This window comes from Sinohyriopsis cumingii, unplaced genomic scaffold (assembly GCF_028554795.1).
Source record: "Sinohyriopsis cumingii isolate HCF-2022 unplaced genomic scaffold, ASM2855479v2 utg000066l, whole genome shotgun sequence".
NCBI lineage: Eukaryota > Metazoa > Mollusca > Bivalvia > Unionida > Unionidae > Sinohyriopsis > Sinohyriopsis cumingii.
This window is the reverse complement of record NW_028315866.1, coordinates 43,126-64,314: the sequence shown is the minus strand read 5'-3', so window position 1 is coordinate 64,314 and position 21,189 is coordinate 43,126. Positions and strand designations below refer to the sequence as shown.

General features: G+C 33.9%; 3 non-coding genes across 3 annotated transcripts; all 3 read left to right on the top strand.

Moving 5' to 3' along the window:
- The first annotated feature begins 6,189 nt into the window (after window positions 1-6,189).
- On the top strand, window positions 6,190-6,273 carry Trnal-cag (transfer RNA leucine (anticodon CAG)). The gene has a single exon. It is a non-coding gene; the product is annotated as a tRNA-Leu (tRNA).
- A 6,776-nt stretch (window positions 6,274-13,049) lies between these two features.
- Trnal-cag (transfer RNA leucine (anticodon CAG)) lies at window positions 13,050-13,133 on the top strand. The gene has a single exon. It is a non-coding gene; the product is annotated as a tRNA-Leu (tRNA).
- Window positions 13,134-19,900: 6,767 nt separating this feature from the next.
- Trnal-cag (transfer RNA leucine (anticodon CAG)) lies at window positions 19,901-19,984 on the top strand. The gene has a single exon. It is a non-coding gene; the product is annotated as a tRNA-Leu (tRNA).
- Window positions 19,985-21,189: the final 1,205 nt, after the last annotated feature.

The following is a 21,189-nucleotide window of genomic DNA, read 5'->3' as shown; positions in this document are numbered from 1 at the left end:
ATTGGAAGTGAACACTTTGATTGTACTCTTTTATATTCAGACACTATTATTGTGTCAATTCTTCATTTACCAGCATACATCACAGATGATGATATAAGTATGAAGCTCGGTGAATACGGAGTAGAACTTCTTTCTCCCATTCAACGCAGATATTATCCTGGAACTAGTGTGGCTGATGGGACTCGTTATGTCAAATGTAAATTTCCACAGCAGGTAAAATCCTTGCCTTACAGTCTGAAATTTCAGACTGTCAATGGTCAACAATACTTTAGAGTATTACACAATAATCAAGTTAAGGTATGTTCTAGATGTCTTGATCCGGGACATGTTATAAAAGACTGCCCTGATTTTGTATGCTACAAGTGTGGGGAGCAAGGCCATGTAGCAAAAAATTGCACAAGGCAAAGATGTGAAAGTTGTGGAAGTTTTCCTCTTATGTGTACATGCAGGATATGCGACAAATGCCACAAAGAGGCGCAAACATGTATGTGTTACAGAGAGGCCATTACAGGCATTCATTCGCAAGTTGATGATGATATGAGGGAAGACATATTGGAGTTACAGAGTGACGAAGATGATAAAGAAGAAATTGAGAATGCAAAAAAAGATAATGAGAGTGGAGAAAGTGGGGAAGAAAAAGAAAGAATTGGAGTTGATATGACCAATGTAGAAATAGAATCTGAGGAAGTAAACAACAATCATACAATTGGAGATGGATCGGGGACAGATTCAGATGATGACAGGAAGATGGCTGCAGACGTTGTTGAAAGATCAAACGAATCACGTACATGTCAAGAAAACGGTACTAATATCGAAAATTTCAAAGTAGTACAAAGGAGAAGGAGAAGGTTTAATCCAGTACCTAATATGAAGATGAATAGCATGCGACGAACACCTATGAAGAAATGATCAAACACTCAACATTTTTTAATACTTTCAATACACTCATCATAATCATGGCTTTAAATATTGTATCTCTAAATGTAAATGGCTTGCGTAATTTGAATAAACTAAAGTCTGTTTTAGAAATATTTAAAGAGAAAAGAGGCCATATTTTATTATTGCAAGAAACCTTTTGGGATGATGAGTTTGTTGAAAGTATTAGAGAAAATGAGATTTGGAATGGTGACATATTTTATAGTAATGCTGACAACAGGAGGGCAGGTGTTGCTGTTTTAGTAGTGAGAGAATTGAGAAATCAGGTGACACAAGAAATGATTGAAAAGGGTAGGATTTTACATCTTAAAATAGCTATTGATGATAAAGTGATTGATTTAATCAATATTTATGCTCCAAATGTTGTGAAGGAAAAGTTTAACTTTTTCATGAAGCTAAATACATATTTACATAACAGTACTAGTGATAGCACTATCCTGGCTGGTGATTTTAATACAACTTTAGCAGGTATTGATCGACATAACAAAGCCTTACATATTGATGATGTAGCAATGCGTGAACTTTATAAAATTATTCATGATAGGAATATTACCGATTTATGGAGATCACGAAATCCTAGTACTCGTAGTTTCTCCAGAAAACAAGTTGTACTAGGCGAAATGAAGCAGAGTAGAATAGATTATTTTTTGATTTCCTCAAAATTGCACTCCAATGTGCAAAATATTTATTATGCAGATACATCCTTTAGTGATCATTCTTTTGTATACCTTAAACTAAATACCTGCAAAGTGGAAACAGGGCCCGGATTATGGATATTAAATAACAATGTTCTTTTTGAGGAAAAATATGTACAAAGAGTGAAATCAATTCTTACCGAAGGAAAAACTGACGAAATGTATTTCAGTGAACCACTCATTTGGTGCGATAATGTAAAATACAAAATTAAAAAATTTTCCCAAGTATACTGTACAAGAAGAAATAAGGAAAGATTACAAGAATACTTTACATTGCAAAATAAATTAAAATCATTTTCAGAAAAAGTCGCAAATAAAGAACCATATGACATTAACAAATATGAAGAACTAAAACATCAGCTAAGTGACTATGAAACTGATTTTTGTCGGGGTGCTATATTGAGATCTAAGGCCAAATGGGCAATTGAAAGCGATAGAAATACTAAATATTTTCTAAATCTTGAGAAATATCGACACAACAAAAATGTAATCAATGAATTAATTGATGATGATGGTGTAATTATTTCAAATACAAGCGGAATCTTAAATGAAATACATCAGTTTTATAGTCATTTATATTCTTCGGTAACTGTTGATGATAATTGTACTGATTCACTTTTAAATTTTGTAAACTGTTCTGTATCTGATGAGGATAAAGATATGTGTGATGCCATAATAACAGTTGATGAAATACATACAGCTATAAAAGGGATGGCTAAAAATAAAAGCCCCGGCCCGGACGGATTGACAGTAGAGTGGTATTGTAAATTTTATGATTGTATATATGATATTCTGTTGCACATCTTTCAGAGTGTTAAGAATGACAATATTATGTCGAGATCAATGAGATTTGGGGTTATATCACTTATTTATAAAAATAAGGGGGATAATAGAAGATTGCAAAATTGGCGTCCTATCAGTTTACTTAATGTAGATTATAAAATTTTGGCAAGGATTTTGTCTACACGTTTAAAAATGGTATTACCCAAAATTATTTCTCAAACTCAGACATGTTGTATAGTTGGGAGAGATATTGCTGATACTATAGTCACTGTAAGAGATATTATAGATATGGTTGAGAGAGACAATCTTGAGGGATATATCTTAAAAATTGATCAAGAAAAAGCGTTTGACAGAGTTTGCCACTCATATTTGATTTCTGTGTTACGAAAGTTCGGTTTTGGTGACAATTTTATTCAGTGGATAAAGATATTTTATAATGAAATTAAAAGTAGTGTTAAATGCAATGGTCATCTAACGAAACCCTTTTTAATTAAAAATTCAGTCAGACAAGGTTGTCCTATATCAGCAATGTTATATGTATTAGCAGCAGAACCCTTAGGACTCGCTATCAAAGCAAATCCCACTATCAAAGGTATTCCACTCCCACTGTCTAGTAATACAAGTAAAGTTTTTCAACATGCAGATGATACAACCTTGACATTAGCGGACACACAATCCATTAATCAATCTTTTAATGTACTTGACTTGTATTGTAAAGGATCTGGTGCAAAGGTGAACAAGGAAAAGACAGAACTTCTGTGTATTGGATCTGGTAAACTTACCGATGATTATTGCAAACAATTACAAATTCAAATGTGTGATCAAGTCATCTTAATTTTGGGAGCTTATGTGGGAAAATGTGCAAAGTTATGTGAGCAACTGAACTGGAATGATAGATTGTCTAAAATTAAAAACTTATTGCAACTGTGGTCACAGAGATATTTGACAATACAAGGAAAAGTAACAGTTGTTAATAACTTATTAGTTTCTAGAGTATTGTACATAGTGTCAGTTCAGCCTCTTCCTGATATGATTGCTGATGAATTGAAGCAATTATTTCTCAGATTTATCTGGTCAGGAAAGTCCCATTTGGTTCACTATTATACAATAATTGGTGATAAGCGAAATGGCGGACTACAGTTAACTGATATAAAGATGAAAATGTATGCATTCAGACTAAAATTTTTAAAAAGATACTTTGATGTGAATTGCCATGCTATGTGGAAAAATACCTTTGATCACTTTTTATCTACTGTCCTGAACATGAGGTTGACCAAAGAGTTGTTTCTCATGTCTTTAAATAAGCAACAATTGAATACCCTACCTATATTTTACAGAGAAATGTTTCATGCATGGGAAAAACTTAGAAATAATATCGATACAAATATTGATGTGAGGAATGTTTTTGAACAACCTCTCTTTTTAAATCCTAATATTACATGTGCTGGTAAAACGTTGTTTTTCGCAGAATTTATAGAAGCAGGAATTGTTCGTGTTCAGGATATTACATATGAATTTGTACCTGGAATACTACCTTATAGAGCTATTCCAGAAATGATATACAAATCAAATTCTGAGATCAAAACAGATAAGATAAAAAAAGACTATAATTGCATAATAGAAAGTATACCATTAGGCTGGAGAAATATTGTTGCAACAGAGTCAAAACCCACTGTAACCAATGGGAGAAATAATATGTTTCTCAGAGTTGATACAAAATTATATGACCTCTGTTTATGTACAACACAACTATTTTACAAGCTTTTATGTACGTTGATTTTTCAAGAACCAGCTTCTGTTTCCTTTTGGAGTAAGATATTTAGTTTGGAAAAGCATAAATACTGGAAATTGATACACCTACCTTTCAAGACCCCAGATTGTATAGATTTGGATTATAGAATAATGCACAATCGAATATTTACAAAAGAGAGACTAAAATACTATGGCAAAATTGATAATGACTCATGTCCAGTGTGCCAGTTGGAAACAGAGGATTTATTTCACATGTTTTTGAAATGTCCTGAATTAAGCTCTTTTAAGAATTATATTGTATATATAGTTGAGATTCTTTTTAAAAATTGTAGAGTTGGTGTTCTCAATAGCACTTCTCTTGAACAAATGCTCATGATAGGATATAACAAAGAAACAAAATCAGTAAATAGTTATTTTTTGAACTACATTCTGAGCATTGCTCGATTGTGCATTTACAAAAGAAGAAACATTATGTCTTTATTAGGGAAACAAATAGACATCGAAAGATTGTTCCAATATTTGACTAGAAAATATATATTATATGCGTATCAACATTACAAAGACAAAAATCAGACTTTGATTACGAAGTATTTTGTAAAAGATAATCCTTTAATGAGAATAGAAGAGGATAAAGTGTTTATTACATTGTAGAATCATTGTTTTGTACTATAACATTACACAATAAAATTTTAGAATCATTGTTCTGTAATATAGCTTAACAAAATACTATTGTAGAATCATTGTTTTGTAATATAGCATTACAAAATACTATTGTAGAACCATTATTTTGTAATATAGCATTACAAACTACTATGTACATACTGACTGTATATTTTTAACTTTTATACTGTACAAAGCGTTTTTGAATAAAGAAAGAAAAAAAAAAAGGCGATGCGTTCAGGTCGCAGTCGGGTCTTCCCGGCGTGGGTTCGAATCCCACTTCTGACAAACTGTTCTTTTGTCATAGAGCAGTATCTCTTATGACTCTAAAATAGAAAACATCAATCTTACAGCGTTCATGTATGCTGGCATATAACAGCTGTTTTAGTTAAATATGCTTTTCTGGCCCTTCAAATGTATTAACTTGTTATCCTCTCTCTCTCTCTCTCTCTCTCTCTCTCTCACACACACACACACACACACACACACATATAGACACACACACACACATACAAATCTCACGGATATCTACAGACGGGAAAGCGATACTACCTGCATGAGTGTTTCACTCACATTCATTCGAGTCCCAAAAAGGTTACCTTTTTATTCTTTATGCTCAAACAGTTATAATAAGCACAAGGTATTATCGAGAGGAGAAGTTTATCTCTTGTATGTTAATGAGAAATTGTCATTTTTATATAAGTACCCGCTGGCGCTATATTCCCGCGATTCACAAACAAGATGCCCATCTATCCACTGCCTGTCTAATTATATACGTCCACCTACCCTTCCCCCCCCCCCCCACACACACACACCATCTCTCTCTCTCTCTCTCTCTCTCTCTCTCTCTCTCTGTCTCTCTCTATGGATGTATGCATACATAATATAACATTGTTCAATAACGCTTACCTGTTACATTGGAGGTTTTCACTGTTCCTTCATATTTCAATTGTTCTCTATTACTTAACATTTGCATTTGTCTCTATCATTTAATGTATCCTTTCCACTGTATTTCTAAGAGATAAGGTGCAGAAAACTAATGGATAGATCAGGATGGACAAGCGGTCTAAGATGATGCATTCAAATTACAGTAGAATCTCTCCCTCATCGACTTCTCTGCAAGGAAAACATTAATAACTTTGTAGTTAATGTTATCATTATTAGAGGCACAATATACAAGTACAAAGATAAAAATATAGATGATGGGAGATTATCCTGTGCTGTTACAAAATCTTTGTTGTTACAAAATCTTACTATTTATTCAATTAGTCGATGATTCTAGGCCTCAACGAGTCCTATTCAGTATGCTGACCTATACGCCCTTCAATCTCTCTATGTGCACTCGGATCTTTGCAATGCATATGTCAGGATGGCCGAGCGGTCTAAGGCGCTGCGTTCAGGTCGCAGTCGGGTCTTCCCGGCGTGGGTTCGAATCCCACTTCTGACAAACTGTTCTTTTGTCATAGAGCAGTATCTTTTATGACTCTAAAATAGAGACTTCCGGTTATGACATCAGAAGGAAAACACGTTTGATGATCGCTCCGTGAATTTTCAAGTTTTTTTCCTTTAATAGACATTTTTGCTGTTTTAATTTGTTACAGGTACGTTGATAAGATTTGTTTGATCGCATTCATATATAAGTGAGATATATTTTGAGTGTGTGGATAACTTTATCCACCACACAAAAAATTTTTTTCTGTGACAATGAATACAAAGCCTGGTCGTGCTGCACGTGCAGCACAAGGAGCTGACTCACACTCTAATGACACCAGTGGAATAGCTAACAATAAGAATGGCATGTCGAGTAACATCGATAGACAGACAGGAGCTTCTCGTCGTTTTGGGAAAGAATGTACCGTGGTGATTGATGTAAAGGATGTGAAGAAAATAAAGGCAAGTGATATTGTTAGAAGTGTAGAAGAATTAACCGGAGATATGTCGGTCTATGCAGTTGTGCCCAAAGGTGCAAATTTGTATGAGGTCACACTACCGAGTAAGGAAGTAGCATATAATACCTTGTGTGGAATTGATATTGGAAGTGAACACTTTGATTGTACTCTTTTATATTCAGACACTATTATTGTGTCAATTCTTCATTTACCAGCATACATCACAGATGATGATATAAGTATGAAGCTCGGTGAATACGGAGTAGAACTTCTTTCTCCCATTCAACGCAGATATTATCCTGGAACTAGTGTGGCTGATGGGACTCGTTATGTCAAATGTAAATTTCCACAGCAGGTAAAATCCTTGCCTTACAGTCTGAAATTTCAGACTGTCAATGGTCAACAATACTTTAGAGTATTACACAATAATCAAGTTAAGGTATGTTCTAGATGTCTTGATCCGGGACATGTTATAAAAGACTGCCCTGATTTTGTATGCTACAAGTGTGGGGAGCAAGGCCATGTAGCAAAAAATTGCACAAGGCAAAGATGTGAAAGTTGTGGAAGTTTTCCTCTTATGTGTACATGCAGGATATGCGACAAATGCCACAAAGAGGCGCAAACATGTATGTGTTACAGAGAGGCCATTACAGGCATTCATTCGCAAGTTGATGATGATATGAGGGAAGACATATTGGAGTTACAGAGTGACGAAGATGATAAAGAAGAAATTGAGAATGCAAAAAAAGATAATGAGAGTGGAGAAAGTGGGGAAGAAAAAGAAAGAATTGGAGTTGATATGACCAATGTAGAAATAGAATCTGAGGAAGTAAACAACAATCATACAATTGGAGATGGATCGGGGACAGATTCAGATGATGACAGGAAGATGGCTGCAGACGTTGTTGAAAGATCAAACGAATCACGTACATGTCAAGAAAACGGTACTAATATCGAAAATTTCAAAGTAGTACAAAGGAGAAGGAGAAGGTTTAATCCAGTACCTAATATGAAGATGAATAGCATGCGACGAACACCTATGAAGAAATGATCAAACACTCAACATTTTTTAATACTTTCAATACACTCATCATAATCATGGCTTTAAATATTGTATCTCTAAATGTAAATGGCTTGCGTAATTTGAATAAACTAAAGTCTGTTTTAGAAATATTTAAAGAGAAAAGAGGCCATATTTTATTATTGCAAGAAACCTTTTGGGATGATGAGTTTGTTGAAAGTATTAGAGAAAATGAGATTTGGAATGGTGACATATTTTATAGTAATGCTGACAACAGGAGGGCAGGTGTTGCTGTTTTAGTAGTGAGAGAATTGAGAAATCAGGTGACACAAGAAATGATTGAAAAGGGTAGGATTTTACATCTTAAAATAGCTATTGATGATAAAGTGATTGATTTAATCAATATTTATGCTCCAAATGTTGTGAAGGAAAAGTTTAACTTTTTCATGAAGCTAAATACATATTTACATAACAGTACTAGTGATAGCACTATCCTGGCTGGTGATTTTAATACAACTTTAGCAGGTATTGATCGACATAACAAAGCCTTACATATTGATGATGTAGCAATGCGTGAACTTTATAAAATTATTCATGATAGGAATATTACCGATTTATGGAGATCACGAAATCCTAGTACTCGTAGTTTCTCCAGAAAACAAGTTGTACTAGGCGAAATGAAGCAGAGTAGAATAGATTATTTTTTGATTTCCTCAAAATTGCACTCCAATGTGCAAAATATTTATTATGCAGATACATCCTTTAGTGATCATTCTTTTGTATACCTTAAACTAAATACCTGCAAAGTGGAAACAGGGCCCGGATTATGGATATTAAATAACAATGTTCTTTTTGAGGAAAAATATGTACAAAGAGTGAAATCAATTCTTACCGAAGGAAAAACTGACGAAATGTATTTCAGTGAACCACTCATTTGGTGGGATAATGTAAAATACAAAATTAAAAAATTTTCCCAAGTATACTGTACAAGAAGAAATAAGGAAAGATTACAAGAATACTTTACATTGCAAAATAAATTAAAATCATTTTCAGAAAAAGTCGCAAATAAAGAACCATATGACATTAACAAATATGAAGAACTAAAACATCAGCTAAGTGACTATGAAACTGATTTTTGTCGGGGTGCTATATTGAGATCTAAGGCCAAATCGGCAATTGAAAGCGATAGAAATACTAAATATTTTCTAAATCTTGAGAAATATCGACACAACAAAAATGTAATCAATGAATTAATTGATGATGATGGTGTAATTATTTCAAATACAAGCGGAATCTTAAATGAAATACATCAGTTTTATAGTCATTTATATTCTTCGGTAACTGTTGATGATAATTGTACTGATTCACTTTTAAATTTTGTAAACTGTTCTGTATCTGATGAGGATAAAGATATGTGTGATGCCATAATAACAGTTGATGAAATACATACAGCTATAAAAGGGATGGCTAAAAATAAAAGCCCCGGCCCGGACGGATTGACAGTAGAGTGGTATTGTAAATTTTATGATTGTATATATGATATTCTGTTGCACATCTTTCAGAGTGTTAAGAATGACAATATTATGTCGAGATCAATGAGATTTGGGGTTATATCACTTATTTATAAAAATAAGGGGGATAATAGAAGATTGCAAAATTGGCGTCCTATCAGTTTACTTAATGTAGATTATAAAATTTTGGCAAGGATTTTGTCTACACGTTTAAAAATGGTATTACCCAAAATTATTTCTCAAACTCAGACATGTTGTATAGTTGGGAGAGATATTGCTGATACTATAGTCACTGTAAGAGATATTATAGATATGGTTGAGAGAAACAATCTTGAGGGATATATCTTAAAAATTGATCAAGAAAAAGCGTTTGACAGAGTTTGCCACTCATATTTGATTTCTGTGTTACGAAAGTTCGGTTTTGGTGACAATTTTATTCAGTGGATAAAGATATTTTATAATGAAATTAAAAGTAGTGTTAAATGCAATGGTCATCTAACGAAACCCTTTTTAATTAAAAATTCAGTCAGACAAGGTTGTCCTATATCAGCAATGTTATATGTATTAGCAGCAGAACCCTTAGGACTCGCTATCAAAGCAAATCCCACTATCAAAGGTATTCCACTCCCACTGTCTAGTAATACAAGTAAAGTTTTTCAACATGCAGATGATACAACCTTGACATTAGCGGACACACAATCCATTAATCAATCTTTTAATGTACTTGACTTGTATTGTAAAGGATCTGGTGCAAAGGTGAACAAGGAAAAGACAGAACTTCTGTGTATTGGATCTGGTAAACTTACTGATGATTATTGCAAACAATTACAAATTCAAATGTGTGATCAAGTCATCTTAATTTTGGGAGCTTATGTGGGAAAATGTGCAAAGTTATGTGAGCAACTGAACTGGAATGATAGATTGTCTAAAATTAAAAACTTATTGCAACTGTGGTCACAGAGATATTTGACAATACAAGGAAAAGTAACAGTTGTTAATAACTTATTAGTTTCTAGAGTATTGTACATAGTGTCAGTTCAGCCTCTTCCTGATATGATTGCTGATGAATTGAAGCAATTATTTCTCAGATTTATCTGGTCAGGAAAGTCCCATTTGGTTCACTATTATACAATAATTGGTGATAAGCGAAATGGCGGACTACAGTTAACTGATATAAAGATGAAAATGTATGCATTCAGACTAAAATTTTTAAAAAGATACTTTGATGTGAATTGCCATGCTATGTGGAAAAATACCTTTGATCACTTTTTATCTACTGTCCTGAACATGAGGTTGACCAAAGAGTTGTTTCTCATGTCTTTAAATAAGCAACAATTGAATATCCTACCTATATTTTACAGAGAAATGTTTCATGCATGGGAAAAACTTAGAAATAATATCGATACAAATATTGATGTGAGGAATGTTTTTGAACAACCTCTCTTTTTAAATCCTAATATTACATGTGCTGGTAAAACGTTGTTTTTCGCAGAATTTATAGAAGCAGGAATTGTTCGTGTTCAGGATATTACATATGAATTTGTACCTGGAATACTACCTTATAGAGCTATTCCAGAAATGATATACAAATCAAATTCTGAGATCAAAACAGATAAGATAAAAAAAGACTATAATTGCATAATAGAAAGTATACCATTAGGCTGGAGAAATATTGTTGCAACAGAGTCAAAACCCACTGTAACCAATGGGAGAAATAATATGTTTCTCAGAGTTGATACAAAATTATATGACCTCTGTTTATGTACAACACAACTATTTTACAAGCTTTTATGTACGTTGATTTTTCAAGAACCAGCTTCTGTTTCCTTTTGGAGTAAGATATTTAGTTTGGAAAAGCATAAATACTGGAAATTGATACACCTACCTTTCAAGACCCCAGATTGTATAGATTTGGATTATAGAATAATGCACAATCGAATATTTACAAAAGAGAGACTAAAATACTATGGCAAAATTGATAATGACTCATGTCCAGTGTGCCAGTTGGAAACAGAGGATTTATTTCACATGTTTTTGAAATGTCCTGAATTAAGCTCTTTTAAGAATTATATTGTATATATAGTTGAGATTCTTTTTAAAAATTGTAGAGTTGGTGTTCTCAATAGCACTTCTCTTGAACAAATGCTCATGATAGGATATAACAAAGAAACAAAATCAGTAAATAGTTATTTTTTGAACTACATTCTGAGCATTGCTCGATTGTGCATTTACAAAAGAAGAAACATTATGTCTTTATTAGGGAAACAAATAGACATCGAAAGATTGTTCCAATATTTGACTAGAAAATATATATTATATGCGTATCAACATTACAAAGACAAAAATCAGACTTTGATTACGAAGTATTTTGTAAAAGATAATCCTTTAATGAGAATAGAAGAGGATAAAGTGTTTATTACATTGTAGAATCATTGTTTTGTACTATAACATTACACAATAAAATTTTAGAATCATTGTTCTGTAATATAGCTTAACAAAATACTATTGTAGAATCATTGTTTTGTAATATAGCATTACAAAATACTATTGTAGAACCATTATTTTGTAATATAGCATTACAAACTACTATGTACATACTGACTGTATATTTTTAACTTTTATACTGTACAAAGCGTTTTTGAATAAAGAAAGAAAAAAAAAAAAAAAGGCGATGCGTTCAGGTCGCAGTCGGGTCTTCCCGGCGTGGGTTCGAATCCCACTTCTGACAAACTGTTCTTTTGTCATAGAGCAGTATCTCTTATGACTCTAAAATAGAAAACATCAATCTTACAGCGTTCATGTATGCTGGCATATAACAGCTGTTTTAGTTAAATATGCTTTTCTGGCCCTTCAAATGTATTAACTTGTTATCCTCTCTCTCTCTCTCTCTCTCTCTCTCTCTCTCTCTCTCTCTCTCACACACACACACACACACACACACACATATAGACACACACACACATACAAATCTCACGGATATCTACAGACGGGAAAGCGATACTACCTGCATGAGTGTTTCACTCACATTCATTCGAGTCCCAAAAAGGTTACCTTTTTATTCTTTATGCTCAAACAGTTATAATAAGCACAAGGTATTATCGAGAGGAGAAGTTTATCTCTTGTATGTTAATGAGAAATTGTCATTTTTATATAAGTACCCGCTGGCGCTATATTCCCGCGATTCACAAACAAGATGCCCATCTATCCACTGCCTGTCTAATTATATACGTCCACCTACCCTTCCCCCCCCCCACACACACACACACACCATCTCTCTCTCTCTCTCTCTCTCTCTCTCTCTCTATGGATGTATGCATACATAATATAACATTGTTCAATAACGCTTACCTGTTACATTGGAGGTTTTCACTGTTCCTTCATATTTCAATTGTTCTCTATTACTTAACATTTGCATTTGTCTCTATCATTTAATGTATCCTTTCCACTGTATTTCTAAGAGATAAGGTGCAGAAAACTAATGGATAGATCAGGATGGACAAGCGGTCTAAGATGATGCATTCAAATTACAGTAGAATCCCTCCCTCATCGACTTCTCTGCAAGGAAAACATTAATAACTTTGTAGTTAATGTTATCATTATTAGAGGAACAATATACAAGTACAAAGATAAAAATATAGATGATGGGAGATTATCCTGTGCTGTTACAAAATCTTTGTTGTTACAAAATCTTACTATTTATTCAATTAGTCGATGATTCTAGGCCTCAACGAGTCCTATTCAGTATGCTGACCTATACGCCCTTCAGTCTCTCTATGTGCACTCGGATCTTTGCAATGCATATGTCAGGATGGCCGAGCGGTCTAAGGCGCTGCGTTCAGGTCGCAGTCGGGTCTTCCCGGCGTGGGTTCGAATCCCACTTCTGACAAACTGTTCTTTTGTCATAGAGCAGTATCTTTTATGACTCTAAAATAGAGACTTCCGGTTATGACATCAGAAGGAAAACACGTTTGATGATCGCTCCGTGAATTTTCAAGTTTTTTTCCTTTAATAGACATTTTTGCTGTTTTAATTTGTTACAGGTACGTTGATAAGATTTGTTTGATCGCATTCATATATAAGTGAGATATATTTTGAGTGTGTGGATAACTTTATCCACCACACAAAAAATTTTTTTCTGTGACAATGAATACAAAGCCTGGTCGTGCTGCACGTGCAGCACAAGGAGCTGACTCACACTCTAATGACACCAGTGGAATAGCTAACAATAAGAATGGCATGTCGAGTAACATCGATAGACAGACAGGAGCTTCTCGTCGTTTTGGGAAAGAATGTACCGTGGTGATTGATGTAAAGGATGTGAAGAAAATAAAGGCAAGTGATATTGTTAGAAGTGTAGAAGAATTAACCGGAGATATGTCGGTCTATGCAGTTGTGCCCAAAGGTGCAAATTTGTATGAGGTCACACTACCGAGTAAGGAAGTAGCATATAATACCTTGTGTGGAATTGATATTGGAAGTGAACACTTTGATTGTACTCTTTTATATTCAGACACTATTATTGTGTCAATTCTTCATTTACCAGCATACATCACAGATGATGATATAAGTATGAAGCTCGGTGAATACGGAGTAGAACTTCTTTCTCCCATTCAACGCAGATATTATCCTGGAACTAGTGTGGCTGATGGGACTCGTTATGTCAAATGTAAATTTCCACAGCAGGTAAAATCCTTGCCTTACAGTCTGAAATTTCAGACTGTCAATGGTCAACAATACTTTAGAGTATTACACAATAATCAAGTTAAGGTATGTTCTAGATGTCTTGATCCGGGACATGTTATAAAAGACTGCCCTGATTTTGTATGCTACAAGTGTGGGGAGCAAGGCCATGTAGCAAAAAATTGCACAAGGCAAAGATGTGAAAGTTGTGGAAGTTTTCCTCTTATGTGTACATGCAGGATATGCGACAAATGCCACAAAGAGGCGCAAACATGTATGTGTTACAGAGAGGCCATTACAGGCATTCATTCGCAAGTTGATGATGATATGAGGGAAGACATATTGGAGTTACAGAGTGACGAAGATGATAAAGAAGAAATTGAGAATGCAAAAAAAGATAATGAGAGTGGAGAAAGTGGGGAAGAAAAAGAAAGAATTGGAGTTGATATGACCAATGTAGAAATAGAATCTGAGGAAGTAAACAACAATCATACAATTGGAGATGGATCGGGGACAGATTCAGATGATGACAGGAAGATGGCTGCAGACGTTGTTGAAAGATCAAACGAATCACGTACATGTCAAGAAAACGGTACTAATATCGAAAATTTCAAAGTAGTACAAAGGAGAAGGAGAAGGTTTAATCCAGTACCTAATATGAAGATGAATAGCATGCGACGAACACCTATGAAGAAATGATCAAACACTCAACATTTTTTAATACTTTCAATACACTCATCATAATCATGGCTTTAAATATTGTATCTCTAAATGTAAATGGCTTGCGTAATTTGAATAAACTAAAGTCTGTTTTAGAAATATTTAAAGAGAAAAGAGGCCATATTTTATTATTGCAAGAAACCTTTTGGGATGATGAGTTTGTTGAAAGTATTAGAGAAAATGAGATTTGGAATGGTGACATATTTTATAGTAATGCTGACAACAGGAGGGCAGGTGTTGCTGTTTTAGTAGTGAGAGAATTGAGAAATCAGGTGACACAAGAAATGATTGAAAAGGGTAGGATTTTACATCTTAAAATAGCTATTGATGATAAAGTGATTGATTTAATCAATATTTATGCTCCAAATGTTGTGAAGGAAAAGTTTAACTTTTTCATGAAGCTAAATACATATTTACATAACAGTACTAGTGATAGCACTATCCTGGCTGGTGATTTTAATACAACTTTAGCAGGTATTGATCGACATAACAAAGCCTTACATATTGATGATGTAGCAATGCGTGAACTTTATAAAATTATTCATGATAGGAATATTACCGATTTATGGAGATCACGAAATCCTAGTACTCGTAGTTTCTCCAGAAAACAAGTTGTACTAGGCGAAATGAAGCAGAGTAGAATAGATTATTTTTTGATTTCCTCAAAATTGCACTCCAATGTGCAAAATATTTATTATGCAGATACATCCTTTAGTGATCATTCTTTTGTATACCTTAAACTAAATACCTGCAAAGTGGAAACAGGGCCCGGATTATGGATATTAAATAACAATGTTCTTTTTGAGGAAAAATATGTACAAAGAGTGAAATCAATTCTTACCGAAGGAAAAACTGACGAAATGTATTTCAGTGAACCACTCATTTGGTGCGATAATGTAAAATACAAAATTAAAAAATTTTCCCAAGTATACTGTACAAGAAGAAATAAGGAAAGATTACAAGAATACTTTACATTGCAAAATAAATTAAAATCATTTTCAGAAAAAGTCGCAAATAAAGAACCATATGACATTAACAAATATGAAGAACTAAAACATCAGCTAAGTGACTATGAAACTGATTTTTGTCGGGGTGCTATATTGAGATCTAAGGCCAAATGGGCAATTGAAAGCGATAGAAATACTAAATATTTTCTAAATCTTGAGAAATATCGACACAACAAAAATGTAATCAATGAATTAATTGATGATGATGGTGTAATTATTTCAAATACAAGCGGAATCTTAAATGAAATACATCAGTTTTATAGTCATTTATATTCTTCGGTAACTGTTGATGATAATTGTACTGATTCACTTTTAAATTTTGTAAACTGTTCTGTATCTGATGAGGATAAAGATATGTGTGATGCCATAATAACAGTTGATGAAATACATACAGCTATAAAAGGGATGGCTAAAAATAAAAGCCCCGGCCCGGACGGATTGACAGTAGAGTGGTATTGTAAATTTTATGATTGTATATATGATATTCTGTTGCACATCTTTCAGAGTGTTAAGAATGACAATATTATGTCGAGATCAATGAGATTTGGGGTTATATCACTTATTTATAAAAATAAGGGGGATAATAGAAGATTGCAAAATTGGCGTCCTATCAGTTTACTTAATGTAGATTATAAAATTTTGGCAAGGATTTTGTCTACACGTTTAAAAATGGTATTACCCAAAATTATTTCTCAAACTCAGACATGTTGTATAGTTGGGAGAGATATTGCTGATACTATAGTCACTGTAAGAGATATTATAGATATGGTTGAGAGAGACAATCTTGAGGGATATATCTTAAAAATTGATCAAGAAAAAGCGTTTGACAGAGTTTACCACTCATATTTGATTTCTGTGTTACGAAAGTTCGGTTTTGGTGACAATTTTATTCAGTGGATAAAGATATTTTATAATGAAATTAAAAGTAGTGTTAAATGCAATGGTCATCTAACGAAACCCTTTTTAATTAAAAATTCAGTCAGACAAGGTTGTCCTATATCAGCAATGTTATATGTATTAGCAGCAGAACCCTTAGGACTCGCTATCAAAGCAAATCCCACTATCAAAGGTATTCCACTCCCACTGTCTAGTAATACAAGTAAAGTTTTTCAACATGCAGATGATACAACCTTGACATTAGCGGACACACAATCCATTAATCAATCTTTTAATGTACTTGACTTGTATTGTAAAGGATCTGGTGCAAAGGTGAACAAGGAAAAGACAGAACTTCTGTGTATTGGATCTGGTAAACTTACTGATGATTATTGCAAACAATTACAAATTCAAATGTGTGATCAAGTCATCTTAATTTTGGGAGCTTATGTGGGAAAATGTGCAAAGTTATGTGAGCAACTGAACTGGAATGATAGATTGTCTAAAATTAAAAACTTATTGCAACTGTGGTCACAGAGATATTTGACAATACAAGGAAAAGTAACAGTTGTTAATAACTTATTAGTTTCTAGAGTATTGTACATAGTGTCAGTTCAGCCTCTTCCTGATATGATTGCTGATGAATTGAAGCAATTATTTCTCAGATTTATCTGGTCAGGAAAGTCCCATTTGGTTCACTATTATACAATAATTGGTGATAAGCGAAATGGCGGACTACAGTTAACTGATATAAAGATGAAAATGTATGCATTCAGACTAAAATTTTTAAAAAGATACTTTGATGTGAATTGCCATGCTATGTGGAAAAATACCTTTGATCACTTTTTATCTACTGTCCTGAACATGAGGTTGACCAAAGAGTTGTTTCTCATGTCTTTAAATAAGCAACAATTGAATACCCTACCTATATTTTACAGAGAAATGTTTCATGCATGGGAAAAACTTAGAAATAATATCGATACAAATATTGATGTGAGGAATGTTTTTGAACAACCTCTCTTTTTAAATCCTAATATTACATGTGCTGGTAAAACGTTGTTTTTCGCAGAATTTATAGAAGCAGGAATTGTTCGTGTTCAGGATATTACATATGAATTTGTACCTGGAATACTACCTTATAGAGCTATTCAAGAAATGATATACAAATCAAATTCTGAGATCAAAACAGATAAGATAAAAAAAGACTATAATTGCATAATAGAAAGTATACCATTAGGCTGGAGAAATATTGTTGCAACAGAGTCAAAACCCACTGTAACCAATGGGAGAAATAATATGTTTCTCAGAGTTGATACAAAATTATATGACCTCTGTTTATGTACAACACAACTATTTTACAAGCTTTTATGTACGTTGATTTTTCAAGAACCAGCTTCTGTTTCCTTTTGGAGTAAGATATTTAGTTTGGAAAAGCATAAATACTGGAAATTGATACACCTACCTTTCAAGACCCCAGATTGTATAGATTTGGATTATAGAATAATGCACAATCGAATATTTACAAAAGAGAGACTAAAATACTATGGCAAAATTGATAATGACTCATGTCCAGTGTGCCAGTTGGAAACAGAGGATTTATTTCACATGTTTTTGAAATGTCCTGAATTAAGCTCTTTTAAGAATTATATTGTATATATAGTTGAGATTCTTTTTAAAAATTGTAGAGTTGGTGTTCTCAATAGCACTTCTCTTGAACAAATGCTCATGATAGGATATAACAAAGAAACAAAATCAGTAAATAGTTATTTTTTGAACTACATTCTGAGCATTGCTCGATTGTGCATTTACAAAAGAAGAAACATTATGTCTTTATTAGGGAAACAAATAGACATCGAAAGATTGTTCCAATATTTGACTAGAAAATATATATTATATGCGTATCAACATTACAAAGACAAAAATCAGACTTTGATTACGAAGTATTTTGTAAAAGATAATCCTTTAATGAGAATAGAAGAGGATAAAGTGTTTATTACATTGTAGAATCATTGTTTTGTACTATAACATTACACAATAAAATTTTAGAATCATTGTTCTGTAATATAGCTTAACAAAATACTATTGTAGAATCATTGTTTTGTAATATAGCATTACAAAATACTATTGTAGAACCATTATTTTGTAATATAGCATTACAAACTACTATGTACATACTGACTGTATATTTTTAACTTTTATACTGTACAAAGCGTTTTTGAATAAAGAAAGAAAAAAAAAAAAAAAGGCGATGCGTTCAGGTCGCAGTCGGGTCTTCCCGGCGTGGGTTCGAATCCCACTTCTGACAAACTGTTCTTTTGTCATAGAGCAGTATCTCTTATGACTCTAAAATAGAAAACATCAATCTTACAGCGTTCATGTATGCTGGCATATAACAGCTGTTTTAGTTAAATATGCTTTTCTGGCCCTTCAAATGTATTAACTTGTTATCCTCTCTCTCTCTCTCTCTCTCTCTCTCTCTCTCTCTCACACACACACACACACACACACATATAGACACACACACACATACAAATCTCACGGATATCTACAGACGGGAAAGCGATACTACCTGCATGAGTGTTTCACTCACATTCATTCGAGTCCCAAAAAGGTTACCTTTTTATTCTTTATGCTCAAACAGTTATAATAAGCACAAGGTATTATCGAGAGGAGAAGTTTATCTCTTGTATGTTAATGAGAAATTGTCATTTTTATATAAGTACCCGCTGGCGCTATATTCCCGCGATTCACAAACAAGATGCCCATCTATCCACTGCCTGTCTAATTATATACGTCCACCTACCCTTTCCCCCCCCCCACACACACACACACCATCTCTCTCTCTCTCTCTCTCTCTCTCTCTCTCTCTCTATGGATGTATGCATACATAATATAACATTGTTCAATAACGCTTACCTGTTACATTGGAGGTTTTCACTGTTCCTTCATATTTCAATTGTTCTCTATTACTTAACATTTGCATTTGTCTCTATCATTTAATGTATCCTTTCCACTGTATTTCTAAGAGATAAGGTGCAGAAAACTAATGGATAGATCAGGATGGACAAGCGGTCTAAGATGATGCATTCAAATTACAGTAGAATCCCTCCCTCATCGACTTCTCTGCAAGGAAAACATTAATAACTTTGTAGTTAATGTTATCATTATTAGAGGCACAATATACAAGTACAAAGATAAAAATATAGATGATGGGAGATTATCCTGTGCTGTTACAAAATCTTTGTTGTTACAAAATCTTACTATTTATTCAATTAGTTGATGATTCTAGGCCTCAACGAGTCCTATTCAGTATGCTGACCTATACGCCCTTCAGTCTCTCTATGTGCACTCGGATCTTTGCAATGCATATGTCAGGATGGCCGAGCGGTCTAAGGCGCTGCGTTCAGGTCGCAGTCGGGTCTTCCCGGCGTGGGTTCGAATCCCACTTCTGACAAACTGTTCTTTTGTCATAGAGCAGTATCTTTTATGACTCTAAAATAGAGACTTCCGGTTATGACATCAGAAGGAAAACACGTTTGATGATCGCTCCGTGAATTTTCAAGTTTTTTTCCTTTAATAGACATTTTTGCTGTTTTAATTTGTTACAGGTACGTTGATAAGATTTGTTTGATCGCATTCATATATAAGTGAGATATATTTTGAGTGTGTGGATAACTTTATCCACCACACAAAAAATTTTTTTCTGTGACAATGAATACAAAGCCTGGTCGTGCTGCACGTGCAGCACAAGGAGCTGACTCACACTCTAATGACACCAGTGGAATAGCTAACAATAAGAATGGCATGTCGAGTAACATCGATAGACAGACAGGAGCTTCTCGTCGTTTTGGGAAAGAATGTACCGTGGTGATTGATGTAAAGGATGTGAAGAAAATAAAGGCAAGTGATATTGTTAGAAGTGTAGAAGAATTAACCGGAGATATGTCGGTCTATGCAGTTGTGCCCAAAGGTGCAAATTTGTATGAGGTCACACTACCGAGTAAGGAAGTAGCATATAATACCTTGTGTGGAATTGATATTGGAAGTGAACACTTTGATTGTACTCTTTTATATTCAGACACTATTATTGTGTCAATTCTTCATTTACCAGCATACATCACAGATGATGATATAAGTATGAAGCTCGGTGAATACGGAGTAGAACTTCTTTCTCCCATTCAACGCAGATATTATCCTGGAACTAGTGTGGCTGATGGGACTCGTTATGTCAAATGTAAATTTCCACAGCAGGTAAAATCCTTGCCTTACAGTCTGAAATTTCAGACTGTCAATGGTCAACAATACTTTAGAGTATTACACAATAATCAAGTTAAGGTATGTTCTAGATGTCTTGATCCGGGACATGTTATAAAAGACTGCCCTGATTTTGTATGCTACAAGTGTGGGGAGCAAGGCCATGTAGCAAAAAATTGCACAAGGCAAAGATGTGAAAGTTGTGGAAGTTTTCCTCTTATGTGTACATGCAGGATATGCGACAAATGCCACAAAGAGGCGCAAACATGTATGTGTTACAGAGAGGCCATTACAGGCATTCATTCGCAAGTTGATGATGATATGAGGGAAGACATATTGGAGTTACAGAGTGACGAAGATGATAAAGAAGAAATTGAGAATGCAAAAAAAGATAATGAGAGTGGA